The sequence below is a fragment of the Phodopus roborovskii genome, unplaced genomic scaffold (assembly GCF_943737965.1).
Source record: "Phodopus roborovskii unplaced genomic scaffold, PHOROB, whole genome shotgun sequence".
In the NCBI taxonomy this organism is placed as follows: domain Eukaryota; kingdom Metazoa; phylum Chordata; class Mammalia; order Rodentia; family Cricetidae; genus Phodopus; species Phodopus roborovskii.
Genome location: NW_026125648.1, coordinates 1,445,202 through 1,458,096, shown reverse-complemented (window position 1 = coordinate 1,458,096; position 12,895 = coordinate 1,445,202). Strand labels below are relative to the sequence as shown.

The window sequence follows — 12,895 nt, the reverse complement described above, 5'->3', positions numbered from 1 at the left end:
TGATATAGGACCAAGAAGCCAATATGTTTCTCTTGATTGCAAAGAAATTTAAACTGAATTCTTGGGATAAAAATGTCAAGGAACTGAAGATAACTCGCAAAGCAATGAGCACAGACAATTTTCAAATTTCTGTATTGATATAAATTTATTCTGTCCTACCCATACCTAATTAGTTATTACTTTTCGTAATTTTCACTCATCATCTCTTCCTAAAACAACTCAGTGTCATTCAAAATAATAAATATAATACAATCATCATCACCAGTTCTAACCATTATCCCAAAGTTCTCCACTGTTCACTCCCCTTCACCATCCCCCTGCCATAGGATGTAAAGCAAATCCCACATCCCATGTATCACTTCACTTGTTTCAGTAAGAATGCCAATTCTATCCAGTCATATTCTGTCAGCTTTTAAAATATTAACTCATCTACTTTAAGACTACTACATGAAGATGTAGTTCAGTAGTGAAGCACTTGTCTAGCATGCAGAAGGCTGTGGGTTCCATCCCCAACAAAACACATACATACACACTAATATGTACAGGTTCAGTGGCAAAGCCTAAATGCGCAGCTGATAGGCATATAAGCACACTGAGCTAACAGCAATTGTTCAGTTTTAGCAAAGAAATGACTATCATCTTTTATTATAGTGTATCAGGTAAACAGAAGTCAATTAAAGTTTCTACAGCTTATTTAGAAGCTATCCCCACTCAAAATCTGCCACTTGCCTTTTTTGACTTTGTTAGGCTATTTTTATATTTTTCACTCATTTTTAAATGTGCACTTACACTTTAAAAATAAATTTACTATACTTCTGCATATGACAGGATCCACTTCCTTCCAAATGTCCAGCCAAGTGTCCTAACTTCATTTCCATTTTCAGCATGACACTTAGACATTTAAAAGAACTAAAGTGCCAAGTTAACAAAAGAAGGAAGTTACGCAAACAAAATAATAAAACACAGTGGAAGTTCAACTTGGTAGCCTCATACTACATGTACTTAAAGATTACAAAGCAGTTTCTACTGCAAAACTACAGCCATGCCTAGCTCGCTCATTAGCAGTCTGGCATAAGCCTCTAATAGACTCATACTAGTTACCAGAGAGTAAACCGACATTCACTCTGAAATAACGCACACCTCAACAACAAGAAAAGCAAAGCCTATAAATATTTCCTCAATAAAAGAAATTGGCCCTAGTTAAAGTTGCCTCATCTGGGAGTTCAACATTTTTCTCTAATGGTCCAGAGAGTAAACAGACCAAGGAGGCCACAGGGTCTCTGTGAACACGGCCAGACAATACATAATGAAGCCATATGGCTATGCTCCAACTAAAGTTTATTTACAGAAACAGGTGGTAGACAGGATTTGGCCTAGGCAAGTGTTTTTTCTGTCCCCTGACTTACACCAGTTTGCTCTTTTTTTCTAGCAGGAATTTGATACCCTAACTGCACACTGACTGGAACAGATAATGGTAGCTGCAAAGAGACATGTGATTACTGCAGTATCACCATAGACAAGAATATTCTTAAAATTAATCACTAGTCTAGCAATCTAGCAAGTTCTTACCATAGAAGAGGCACTCACAATTTTTAAAATAATAGTATAAGCATTACCAAAAGCTAGTATTCACTGTAAAAAAAAAAAAAAAGTTAGTTGGAGATGTTAGCTCAGTAGTAGAGCAATGTCCTGACCTCTGTCCTTACACCATACAAAATAAACAGTTAAAACAAATGACAAGTAGTGACAATAAAAGAAAAACAAACAGTTAAAATAAATGACAAGTAGTGACGATAAAAGAAACACAAACAGTGAAGACAAATTTATATTAGAGTTAAGTAGAAATCACCTAACTAAGCATATAATTGAGATTCATAACTTCACTACTCAAAATGCAGGAACAAACTCTCAAACTGGGTTTAAATAAAAGCAAAACTTTGTGCTTTAGATGGCTTAAAATTTTTTGCTAGACATTATAATTTTGCCAAAAAATTTTTAATTTAGAAAGTGGAACCCATAATCTCCTTGGCACATTATGTGTCTGCTTAATTCTACGTTGTGTTGGGCAAGTGGTAAAGCAGACACTAGACTTTTTAAGGCACTAAAGGAATAGCAGCCATTTTAGTATAGTAAGAACATGTATAAACCAGATTCAAAGCCGCTTGCCACAGAACATATGTGAGCTGTAGAACTACTGAAACAGTAAACAGTAATTTCAAGAAAAATTAATGGGCTGTAAGGCTGAGCACAAAGGAGTAAAATTGAATAATGCAAGTACATAAGACTCCTTGAGACCAGAAGCACAGGCCATGTGTCAATCTTTTCTGCAATGTATTTACTGTCTCAGCAGTCCAAATTAAGGTTCTGCAAAACTGCCTGTGAAGAGATTGGAAACACAAGCCTCAAACTGAAAGAATAAACTTTCAAGCCATGTAACAACGAGAGACCAATATTTAAAATATACAAAGAACTTCTAATACTCAACAATTTCAAATAATCTAACATGAAATTGGATAAAAGGATGACAGGCATTTGACTGAAGATCTAGCGGTAGCCTGGTAGGCTGTCCATACACCAGTGGATGGCACCACAGTCATGCATTCATGGCACTTGGTGGAATATTACCAAAAAAAAAAAAAGTGTAGAAAGGCTCCTTGGTGTGTTGGGGGTGGGAGGTGGGGATCCAGGAAGAGCTGGTAGAGGGGAAGAAGGAGCAACTGTGATCAGTAGTCAGTGTGTAGATGTATGCAATTCTCAAACAATAAATTTTAACAGACCTAGTAGTGTGTTTTCAGGGCTGATCATTTGGCACTGGAGAACCAACTGGTATGTTCTTCCCTGGGGAGGGCCACTTCCACTGTTCCCAGCTTTCCTCAGTAGTTCTATATAGGCTTGACTCCCAGTCCCTGTCCACTTTGGCACATTTGTTGGTGTCCTCCTTGCTTAATTCACATGAGTGGTCACATTGGTGAGATTTTACAGGTATAATTTCTGGTGTTACTAGGAGACACAATCACTTAGCAAACTCCCTGATCCTCTGGTTCATACACTCTTTCTGCCCCCTACTGCAATATTCTCTGAGCCTTAGATAGGGAAGTGGTTTTTTTTTTTTTAAAATATATCCACTGGGACTGGAAACATAAACACAAAGTAACAGCATACCAACTCAATGATTTTATTTAGGGTGTGTGTATATATATAAACACATAAATACATGCAGTAACAATTAAAAAAAAAAGAGGCCATGAATTTGAAGAATAGAGAGGGGCAGTTAAAAAGGAGAATTTGGAGTGAGGAAAGAGCAGAGAGAAACACTATGATTAAAATATAACCTCAAGGCCGGTAGATCTGTGAGTTCAAGGCCAGCCTGAGCTAGAAACTCGAAAAACAAAAAAAATACACCCTCAAACCAGGCAGACCACACCTTTAATCACAGCCCTTGGGAGGCCGAGGCAAGCAGGTCTCTATTGCGTTCAGGCCATCTTGATCTACATAGAGAGTTCTAAGACAGCCAGGGAGAGAGAGACATACAAAGAGAAACCCTACCTCAAAAAACCAAAAGAAATCACAACCTCAAAAATCTAAAAGAAAGCACAAATATTGCAAACAAATAAAGGGACAAATGCAGACCATGAGTCATCAAGGTATTAAAAACTCTGAAGAGAAAGATCACTACATACTGATAGCTAAAGGGAAATTAGAGTATTATAAGGGCAAAGAGTAGCAACAACGCGAAAAAGCTGCCAGTCACAAAAAATCCACACACTGCTGTGCAAATGGAAATGTAAAAATGGTGTCCTTTTGGAAATCTAACCATGCAACTACTATATAACCCAGCAATTGTATTCTTAGACTTTTATTCCAGAAGTGAAAATTTATGCTCATACAGAAACATCAGAGGTTCTTTGATAGGTGAATGATTAAACATTCGTCTATGACAAGCCATACTACTCAATAATGAAAAGAAACACATTATTAAGAGTATATTCTCTATAAATCTCTTGGATCTCCAAGGAATTGTGCTAGTGGTAGGAGGCAACCTAAAATGGTTAGTCTGTGTTCCCATTTATTTAGCATTCTTGACATGACAAGGGACATGGGAAATAGATAGGTGACTGTAAAAATACATACATGCATACATACACACACACACACACACACACACACACACACATATCGCATGGAATCCTTGTGGGGCAGGATTGTTCTGTGACTTGCCTGGAGTGCTCACAGAAAGCTACACATGGTAACAAAACACAGACAAACTGCACGCTAAACGTTGTGGAATACTGGGGCTGGAAAATGGCTTTAGCAGTTAAAAATGCTTGTTGCTCTTGCAGACAGAATGAGAGTTTAGTTCCCTGCACCTATGTCAGGCAGCTCATAATTCCTATGACTCCAGCTCCAAGGCCCTCTTCTGGCTTAGGTGGGCATGCTCACATACATACAAATTAAAGATGAGAACAAATTTTTAGAAATAAAAGAAAACCTAGTGGGATACAAATATGATGGGCAGACTATTTCGCCTTTTTAGTTGTACTATAATAATAATATTTAAGATACCAACACTGGGTGAAATCAGATAGAGGGAATAGTTTATGACAACCCACAACACCAAAATTCATAATCAAAATATAGTATCACCTAGTAGCAAGAGTGGTAAAGCAAAGCTTATGTTTCTCCTAAGGAAAGTCAAGGAAGGAAGGGGAACTGTAGAGCCTGCCTGTGGTGGCAATGCCTTTAATCCAAACAGAAGCAGGCGGTTCCTTGGAATTCAAGGCCGGTCTGGCCCCAGGACACCCAAAGCTATATAGATAAACCCTGTTTCAAAACAGAAAAACTAAAAAGAATCAACAATCTACCATGGCTTAACTTCAAGGGGATTTTGTTCATCCCAACTTGGATATGACTATTGTTAATAAAAATAAACTACATGCCCACATCTCACTAAAACCACACCATCCTCTCAGACTACAATTTCATAGAAAAGGTGTTGTTCTCTTAACCATCATATCCTGAAGGTCTACCACAAAATACATGAGCCACTAAGAAGAAAGTAGAATGAGCCAGGCGGTGGTAGTGTACGCCTTTAATCCCAGCACTTGGGAGGCAAAGGCAGGTGGGATCTGAGTTTGAGGCCAGCCTGGCCTACAAGAGCTAGTTCCAGGACACGCTCCAAAGCCACAGAGAAACCCTGTCTCGAAAGGAAAAACAAACAAACAAAAAAAAAAAAAAAACAAAAAAAAAAAAAAAAAAGCAGAACAAAGAAGGTAGAATGGATCTATAAATAGCATATGCTTTTTTAAAAATATATATTTTTGTTGTTGTTTGAGACAGGGTCTCTCTATATAGCCCTGTAACTTTCTATGTAGACCAGGCTGGCCTCACAGATATCTGCCTGACTGCCTCCCAAGTGCTGAGACTGTCTGTGTGCCACAACATCTGGCTGAATCTTTTATTTTATGTGTAGTGTTTAGTCTACATGTTTGTGTATACCACATGCATGTCCTGTGCTCACAGGGGCCAGAAGAGCGTGTTGGATACCTTGACACTGGAGTTACAGGCAGTTGTGAGCCACCATGTGGGTGTTGGGAACGGTTGGATCCCTTGAGATGGGAGTTACAAGCAGGGGTGAGCCACTCGGATGCTGGGAATTGAACCTGGTTCCGCTGGAACAGCAGCCTTTGCTCTTAACTACTGAGCCATCATTCCAACTCCTCTATATATGCTTTTAATGCTACTAGGCAATTACAATTTTAAGGTTGTATGTTCACATCATCTTACAAGTTTCTCATTCGCAATTGGAAGTTAACCCAAACATTTGTAAGACTGCTTCTGAATTTTTGTACTACCACATGTAGCTGTGACTCATTAAGTCAGGATAAATTAAGAACTAAGAATAACTTGATACGCAGACCTTTGAGAAAATGTTCTAAAGTGATGTATGTACCAAGATTCAGCCACAGCCTTAATGTCAAGTGTATTATATTACATATATAATCATAATAATCTCATTATTTTCAAAATACATGATCCAACATGAAGGATTTATGAATCATTCAGCCAACCATATATTAATTTTCATGTATATATGTGAAAACTAAGTCCTTGTTTAAGGGCTGGTATAGCTAGATACAGTGAGGCTAGAATCTGAACATCTCCAAAGTCTGGATTCAGATCTCTTGCCACCTAATTGGGCAAGATTCTTTGTTCTTTCTCCACCCATCACATCGCTACCCAATTCGGTAACAACAACAACAACAAAAATCTATTATTTGATTTGGTTTTAAGAATACTTCTTAAAGAACCCACAAAGCTTAAATCACTCCAACTTTGAAATTGGTCTAGCATGTTTTGCACTTTTGCAGATGCAGCTGAAAGATAAGCTAATTTGCAATTTAAGGGAGGCCTTACATTCAAATTTTGGCTTGACACATTCAGTAGCAGCACTGTAATGGATATCCACTTGCTGATTTATATTTCAAGAACATTTGAAAGCCTTGTTTGTTGGAAGTGAAGAAAAAAAAAGTTACAAGTAAGAGCAGGAAACGGCTTTCTTAGTTTAAATGCCCATAGCAATGCATTACTAAGCATGAATTTAGAGGTCTAAGAAACAAAACATGAGAAGGAACCTCGGGTATGCGTGAATCCAACTGCATGACAGCTGGGCATATTTTCACAGAAGAGGAAACTGAGTGGTTGATTAAACCATTAACCAGTAAAGCAAACGGCTTACTTCTTCAGCAAGGTTCATTTCCCCCTTATTACGATCCTTACCGTCGTTTCTGAATGAGGACGGACTTTTTTTTTTTTAGATGAAAAGTACGAAGGAGCAAATTAATTTCAAGAAAATAAAAAATAAATGCCTTCGAAGGAGATGCTTTAGTTAAAAAAAAAAAAAAAAAAAAGGAGAAATGACGTCTGATTTCAAATATGTAACCGGTTGGGCAATGAATCACATTCTCCTAGGTTTTTCTGTCTATAGACATCAGCCACAGTTCTTTTCGGTACTTGAATGAGAGGAAGAGGAAGTGAATAAACCTAATATTAAATATACCTACTGAACGCGGGGATGAAGACGGAAAGAACACACCACCATGCATGCTTCAGTTAGGATCCAGCTGTTTGCTAAGAGACCTAAAGGTATGGATGCTGAGAGGGTATCTATCGAAACCTAAGTCACCCCCCTCAAATTGGAGCGGGCAGATGTTTCTAGAGCCAGTGAGACATCCTCGCTTCCCCCCCCCCACGCCCCGCTTGTGCCCCGACCCTGTTACTGAGTGACTTGGGAAGGGACAAAATGGAGCTGAGGTCTAGGGGCGCCCTAAAGGTCGTTTGGAGGTCTAGCAGGCACTTTGTGTGCTCAAGGCAACTGAGTCTTGACATAGCCCTGTACCCCCGGGAGGAAGAGTTCTCATGGCCCTCGGGTTCAGGGAGCTACAGGGAAGAGCCAGGCGGGGTTCTGGAAGATCCCGGAGCGCATCCACGGAGACAGTGACAGCGATCATCCCCACCGAAACCCGGGAGCTTCAGGAGCCAGCCGCCGCTGCCGGGAAGCCGAGCGCCCCCCTGACCTCCAGCCGGCTCAGGTGAACAACGCGAAGCCCGCCAGGGGTCGGGGGGGGGGGGCTCTCGGGCACCGACCCAGCGGCCGCAGTCTCCCCAGCCTAGGATCACTCACCTAAGGTTCCGCCTCGTCCACCCACCACGTCTCCGCCACTCGGTCCGGCCCTAAGGGGAAGGAAGCTCACGGAAAGGAGCCCGCGTGCCCGCTAGCTCTGGAGCTGCCTTGCAAGGAGGGGCGCGCCGCGGAGGCCAGTGGAAAAAAAAGCCGCAGCGGCGCGCGCGCAACCCGGATGGCCAGCGGAGGCGGGGCGCGGCGCGAGCCCGGAAAAGACGCGCCCGGAGGGGCGGGCGGAGCGGGGGCGCGCGGTGGTGTGGCTGAGCCCGCCGAATCGCAGGCGGCCGCCGGCTCGGCCCACCCACGCGCCCGCCTCCGCTCGCTAAGGACGTCACCGCCACAGAGGCGGAGCCCGCTGGGGCTCGCGGCTGCTGCCTAGGAGGTTGGCTGCTACCAAAGGGTCTCGGATCGCTAAAGGCTCACCGGAGCCCATTGCCACGATGCTGATCCCTCAGTGCTGGGCAGAACCGTCCGCGAGGGCTTGGCGCCGAGGGCGGAGAGCTGCTGAACAGGCCCATGCTCTAGCGGGCTTTCCCAAGACTCCACCCTGGATGAAAGTTCCCCGGAGGTCATCTTCCAGCTGCCCTTAGTAGATACCTATCTTAGGATTGCCTCGTGCTTCCTATAGGAGGGATCTTAACCCTGTTTTCTGGCTTCTAACTCCTGAAAGCCTGAGCCAAAGCCACCCGTCCTTTTATCTTGCCTTGAGCTGTGTTAAGATCCTTGCTCCCTCAAGGCTTATGAAATGTCTCTTGAAGGCAGGGTTTTGCAAGTCAATCAGTCAAGGCAAAAGAGCCCACAACTGATAAGAAAAACTCAGGTCAGTACGGTGAGATCATATTGCTTCTAAGCCTGTACTTGATAAAGACATTTGTTCTCCCCCAAAGAGTTGAGAAATTATTGTTTTAAATAAAATTCCAAAGCCTATCTCAGCGCTCCAAGACATTGTAATTGCAAATAAGCGACAACAAACTGCCAAGAGTACATCTCCAAAAGAAACAAATGTCAACTTTTCTTCAGTTCTGTGATGCATAAGGGTGGACTGGCTGCTTTATTTTCCTGCTTATTATGGATGTTTTACTTACTAGTTTTCTTTTTTTTCTCATAGAATGACTGTATGTGTGGTGTACACAAATACACACACACACAGAATTGCTCATCTTAGATAGCTGGCTACAGTAGTTCTTAGCTTTAATAATCGTCTGGGGTGTTTGCTCAAATGTGAGTACCTAGAGAAATAATCCCCAGATGCCTTGATCTGGATCTTAAATAGGTGAATTTTTTGAATTTTAAGAAGCACCCAAAGGACACATACTGTGTGCTTGCCTGAGAGCAGAGCCTTTCAGCTTGTTTGAATGTTACTATTTCAAAGCTGTAGTGCACCTTTTATTTCCAATGGACCCACCAACTAGTAAATTGTTTAGACACTCATGTACTTTTCCTTTCTCACGATTGACCTAGAAAGTTCAGGACTTCAAACAACAAATTTAATTGTCATCTTTATTTTTATAAGATCTTGTTGTAATACCAGAAACAGATAATTATTAGCTAGCTGTATATTTTACCAGGGACCTACAGTGTACAGAGCCCTGTCATTTATCCTCAAGTTAATACAAAAGAAATTGGAGGGACACACATTCACTCCTTCAACAAACTTAAAGTTTAACTTAAAATTAAAACCCAGGAACCACACAGACTTACAGTTCCATGTAACCCAACCTGTTAAACCAAGCACGAAAAGCACTTGTAATTAAAGAATACTTTTTCTAGTTTCCTGCATCATCAGTCATGTAGCCCAGCTATTTTTAAGTAACTCTTCTGAACTCAGTAGTCCTCAGGAGCTTACAGAAGTCCCTCCAGCTTTACAAGGCATAAATAAAGGAGGGGAGCAAGTGGGTTTTGTTTGTATACACATATATGTACGTGTACATAACACATATGCATCAAACAGAAAGCTACTTGTACTTTCAAAATCTTTCTCACTTCAATTATTAATTCGTGCCCACACTTCTGGTCACCTTTATTATCTCCCTGATCTTTTCTTGCACGTTAACCAACCACAATCAAGATAATGAAGAGGAGGTACTTGTGCAAGAGAGAAAACAACCAGGTGTGGTGGTGTACACTTTTAATCCCAGCATTCAGGAGGCAGAGGCAGGGGAATCTCTGTGAGTTCTAGGTCAGCCAACATTCCATGAGGCTGTCCCAAAAAACCACCAAGCAAACAGAAATGCAGCCACACTGAAAACAAATATTTCCACAGAACTTCTTTTTTATTGTTTCCAGAGCAAAACCAAGAGCCAGGAGGTAAAGGCACAGGCCTGTGACCCAGCACTCTAAAGACCGAAGCAGATCTAATTGTGAGGACAGCCTGAGCTACAAAATGAAAGCCTGTCTCAAGATCACACTATATCAATTTACAGTGAGAGGAAGGAAAGAAAGAGGGGAGGGAGAGCACAAAGGAGGGAAGGAAAAGGGGAAAACATGAAAAGCTCCCTAAGACCTGTGACCTGAGAGCAAAACATTTGCCTCTCCCCCAAGCAGCTGTCTGACATTTTAGAGCCACTGCAATTTTTTTAATGCCTTAGGAAGATGGAAGATTATCATCTTTGAAAGGTGCAGAAACAGATGTGAATGAACAATGTGTCCAGTCACACAACTAGCCCGTTGGAGCCTGGAATTTGTACACTCCCAGGGGCTCACTGTGAAGCACACTCAGTGACATCTCACCGAAAACAAATTAGAAACGGAGGGGACTGTAAGATGCAATTGTCAAAATTTTAAATACAGTATAAAAAGGGAGAGACACAGGATAGAAAAACAGAAAAGGTACTATGGGGTAGGAGGGACACTAGGGAGAGGTAGGAGTGAGGACAGCAGGATACAGGGACAAATATGACCAAATGATGTATGAAACTGTTATAATGAAACTCAATGCTTTGTATGCTGACGTCACAATTTCATTTAAAAGCTATTCTAATTTAAAAAATGGGAAAATGAAGCCCCTGGAAGTTAAATAGAATTGAACAAGGCTGCTCTGTTAGCAGACACTGATATTTAGGCCTTGCTAACTTTGCTCTTTTGTAATAAGAAGCTGAAATAGATAGCCAGGCTGCTCTTGGCATTAGTTATTTATGGAAGGACAGAACACAACTGTTCTTCACTGACTATGGACCAAGTCTTTGCATCTTAAACTTACTTCTTGGGTTACTAGAATAATTTCCTCCTGGGGCCCAAATACAAGCAGCAGGACTTTGTAATACTATTTGAATTACACAAATTATGTTAGAGTTTGTCATTAACAAACTTTATTTTTACAGACCTGATAACCCGGCAAAATATTTTCTTTAGTAGTAAGCATGAAGCAACTAGTGAAATCAGAAACCTTAGAAGATGATCTCACTGTAAATGAAATAATAAACTAAGTGACTTTGCAAAACTGGTCAAAGACAGAGCTGGAGGTAGCTTTCAATGATACTGATTTTGCCTGTTAATCCCACCAATCGAGAATAAGACCACTACCACAGTTTAAAGCCAAATTTGAAGCAAGCCTTAATTAAATACTGGCCAGGAGGATGGCATCTGGCCAGCTCCATAGCTAAATTCCTAGGAAGTAGCCCTGAGGCAGGGTTTGCAGCAGCTTAGGGAGGAAAACCCACAATTCACTGCAGTTTCCATCTGGTCCAATCAGGAACCAGCATACAGCCTGACATACCTCCAGCCTACATCCAGTCAGGGGCAGGTATATTTCCTGCCTGTGAATCTCCTGTCCACGTGTGATCAAGCACAGATGGCTCAAACAAACGTGTTTAGGGGAGTGAAAACATGTGGCTTTTTATCTCCAGTAAACAATAGCCTCCAGCATTTCAGGAATTATCTGTCCGTGAGCAAAGGGCTTGAAGATCAGAGGCATTTTTGTTTCATGGATCACTTAGGCATAGTAATTAAAGCTTAAAATGTAACTTTAGCTCTTACATTCCCCACCACTTTGAGTTGTATCCTGATTCAAATCCTTGACTCTGATGGATACCTGTTTGTATTGGGGTCTAGTAAATGTCAGGCTTAATGGTACCCAGACAGGAATTATCATCTAGTTAAGGCATCAGTGATGCAAGAACCAACAGCAATTAGCAGAAGCAGAAGGGCTAGAAAGCCTGTGATGGGATGGCCGACATCAGAATTACTATCTAAAAGGAACCTGGAAATGAGAATAGGGACTAGGTATTTACTTTATTTCAGGTCCCTCCCTTTACAATTGTGTGTGTGTGTGTGTGTGTGTGTGTGTGTGTGTGTGTGTAGATTGTTTCTAATGATACTTGGCTGGTTTATCTAGAAACAGCAATTTTCTCTTGCAGCTATATAATAACCTCTCTGTTTTACATAAAGCAGGTTGAATGCTATAGAACTATTTCAGGCGTTTCCTTTCTATCTAACATCCCAGCCTGTTAGGGAACAAGGGGCAATATACTTTTTTCTATAACTACTTCATGTTGAAACTAGGATGTTGTCAGGCCCAGGAAGGCTGGAATGCTAGTCAATGGCAAGAGGGAATTAGGGCAATGGAACATTCATCAGAAGTATCTAGTTTGCCGACCCAGCTGAAGAAACAGGGGGCTATCACATTGACCAGACTGGTCCACATCAGCTTTCAGCATGTCCAAGGCTGTAGTCAGTAGCTGATGCTTGGATGGTATCTCTCAGACTAGCAGAAACCTGCTGAGAGAGATATAGACTAGGGAAAGAAGTTAAAATTTAGGGACTTAAAGGAAAACACTACATTCGGAGCTTTCAGGCCCATAGTCCTAGTAATTGGGAAAAGTTCTATGATCAGGAGAGAGACAGAGATTTCATCCACAGGAATAGACAGTTTGGGAAACTCAGGCGGTACTTATCTGGAGTCCTTTTGACCTGTGAAAGGTGGATCCAAGTCTTATTACTCCCTAGATTATCTGATATTTACATGAATTTTACTTTTAGTTTACAAAATGACATAGAAGTTTTAGATATTATTAGCAATTCCAGTCTGTACTAAAATTCACATTGTACAAAAGCAGGTAACTGGTGTCTGTAAAACAGCTGGAGTAGACTCTCATCTTTGATGAGTCCTAGCAAAAGGTATAGATTTGGGTTAAAACACATGAACATTCTTTTCCTCTGTGCAGAGAGCAAGATATAGATCGACAGAGATGCCTTTGGCCCAATGAGAAGCACCAT

General features: G+C 41.2%; 1 protein-coding gene across 19 annotated transcripts in view; it reads right to left on the bottom strand.

Annotated features, from left to right (window-relative positions):
* Acsl4 (acyl-CoA synthetase long chain family member 4) overlaps window positions 1–12,895 on the bottom strand; it is a 322,427-nt gene that overhangs the window by 64,143 nt on the left and 245,389 nt on the right. For 12 of the 19 annotated variants that reach the window (XM_051177983.1, XM_051177988.1, XM_051177980.1 and 9 more), the window contains exon 1: window positions 7,682–7,855. The gene's annotated coding sequence lies outside the window, so the exon portion shown is untranslated. Of the gene's footprint in view, window positions 1–7,681; window positions 7,857–12,895 lie in introns of those variants that run through there. The other 7 variants (XM_051177973.1, XM_051177970.1, XM_051177974.1 and 4 more) reach the window with 2 other exon arrangements.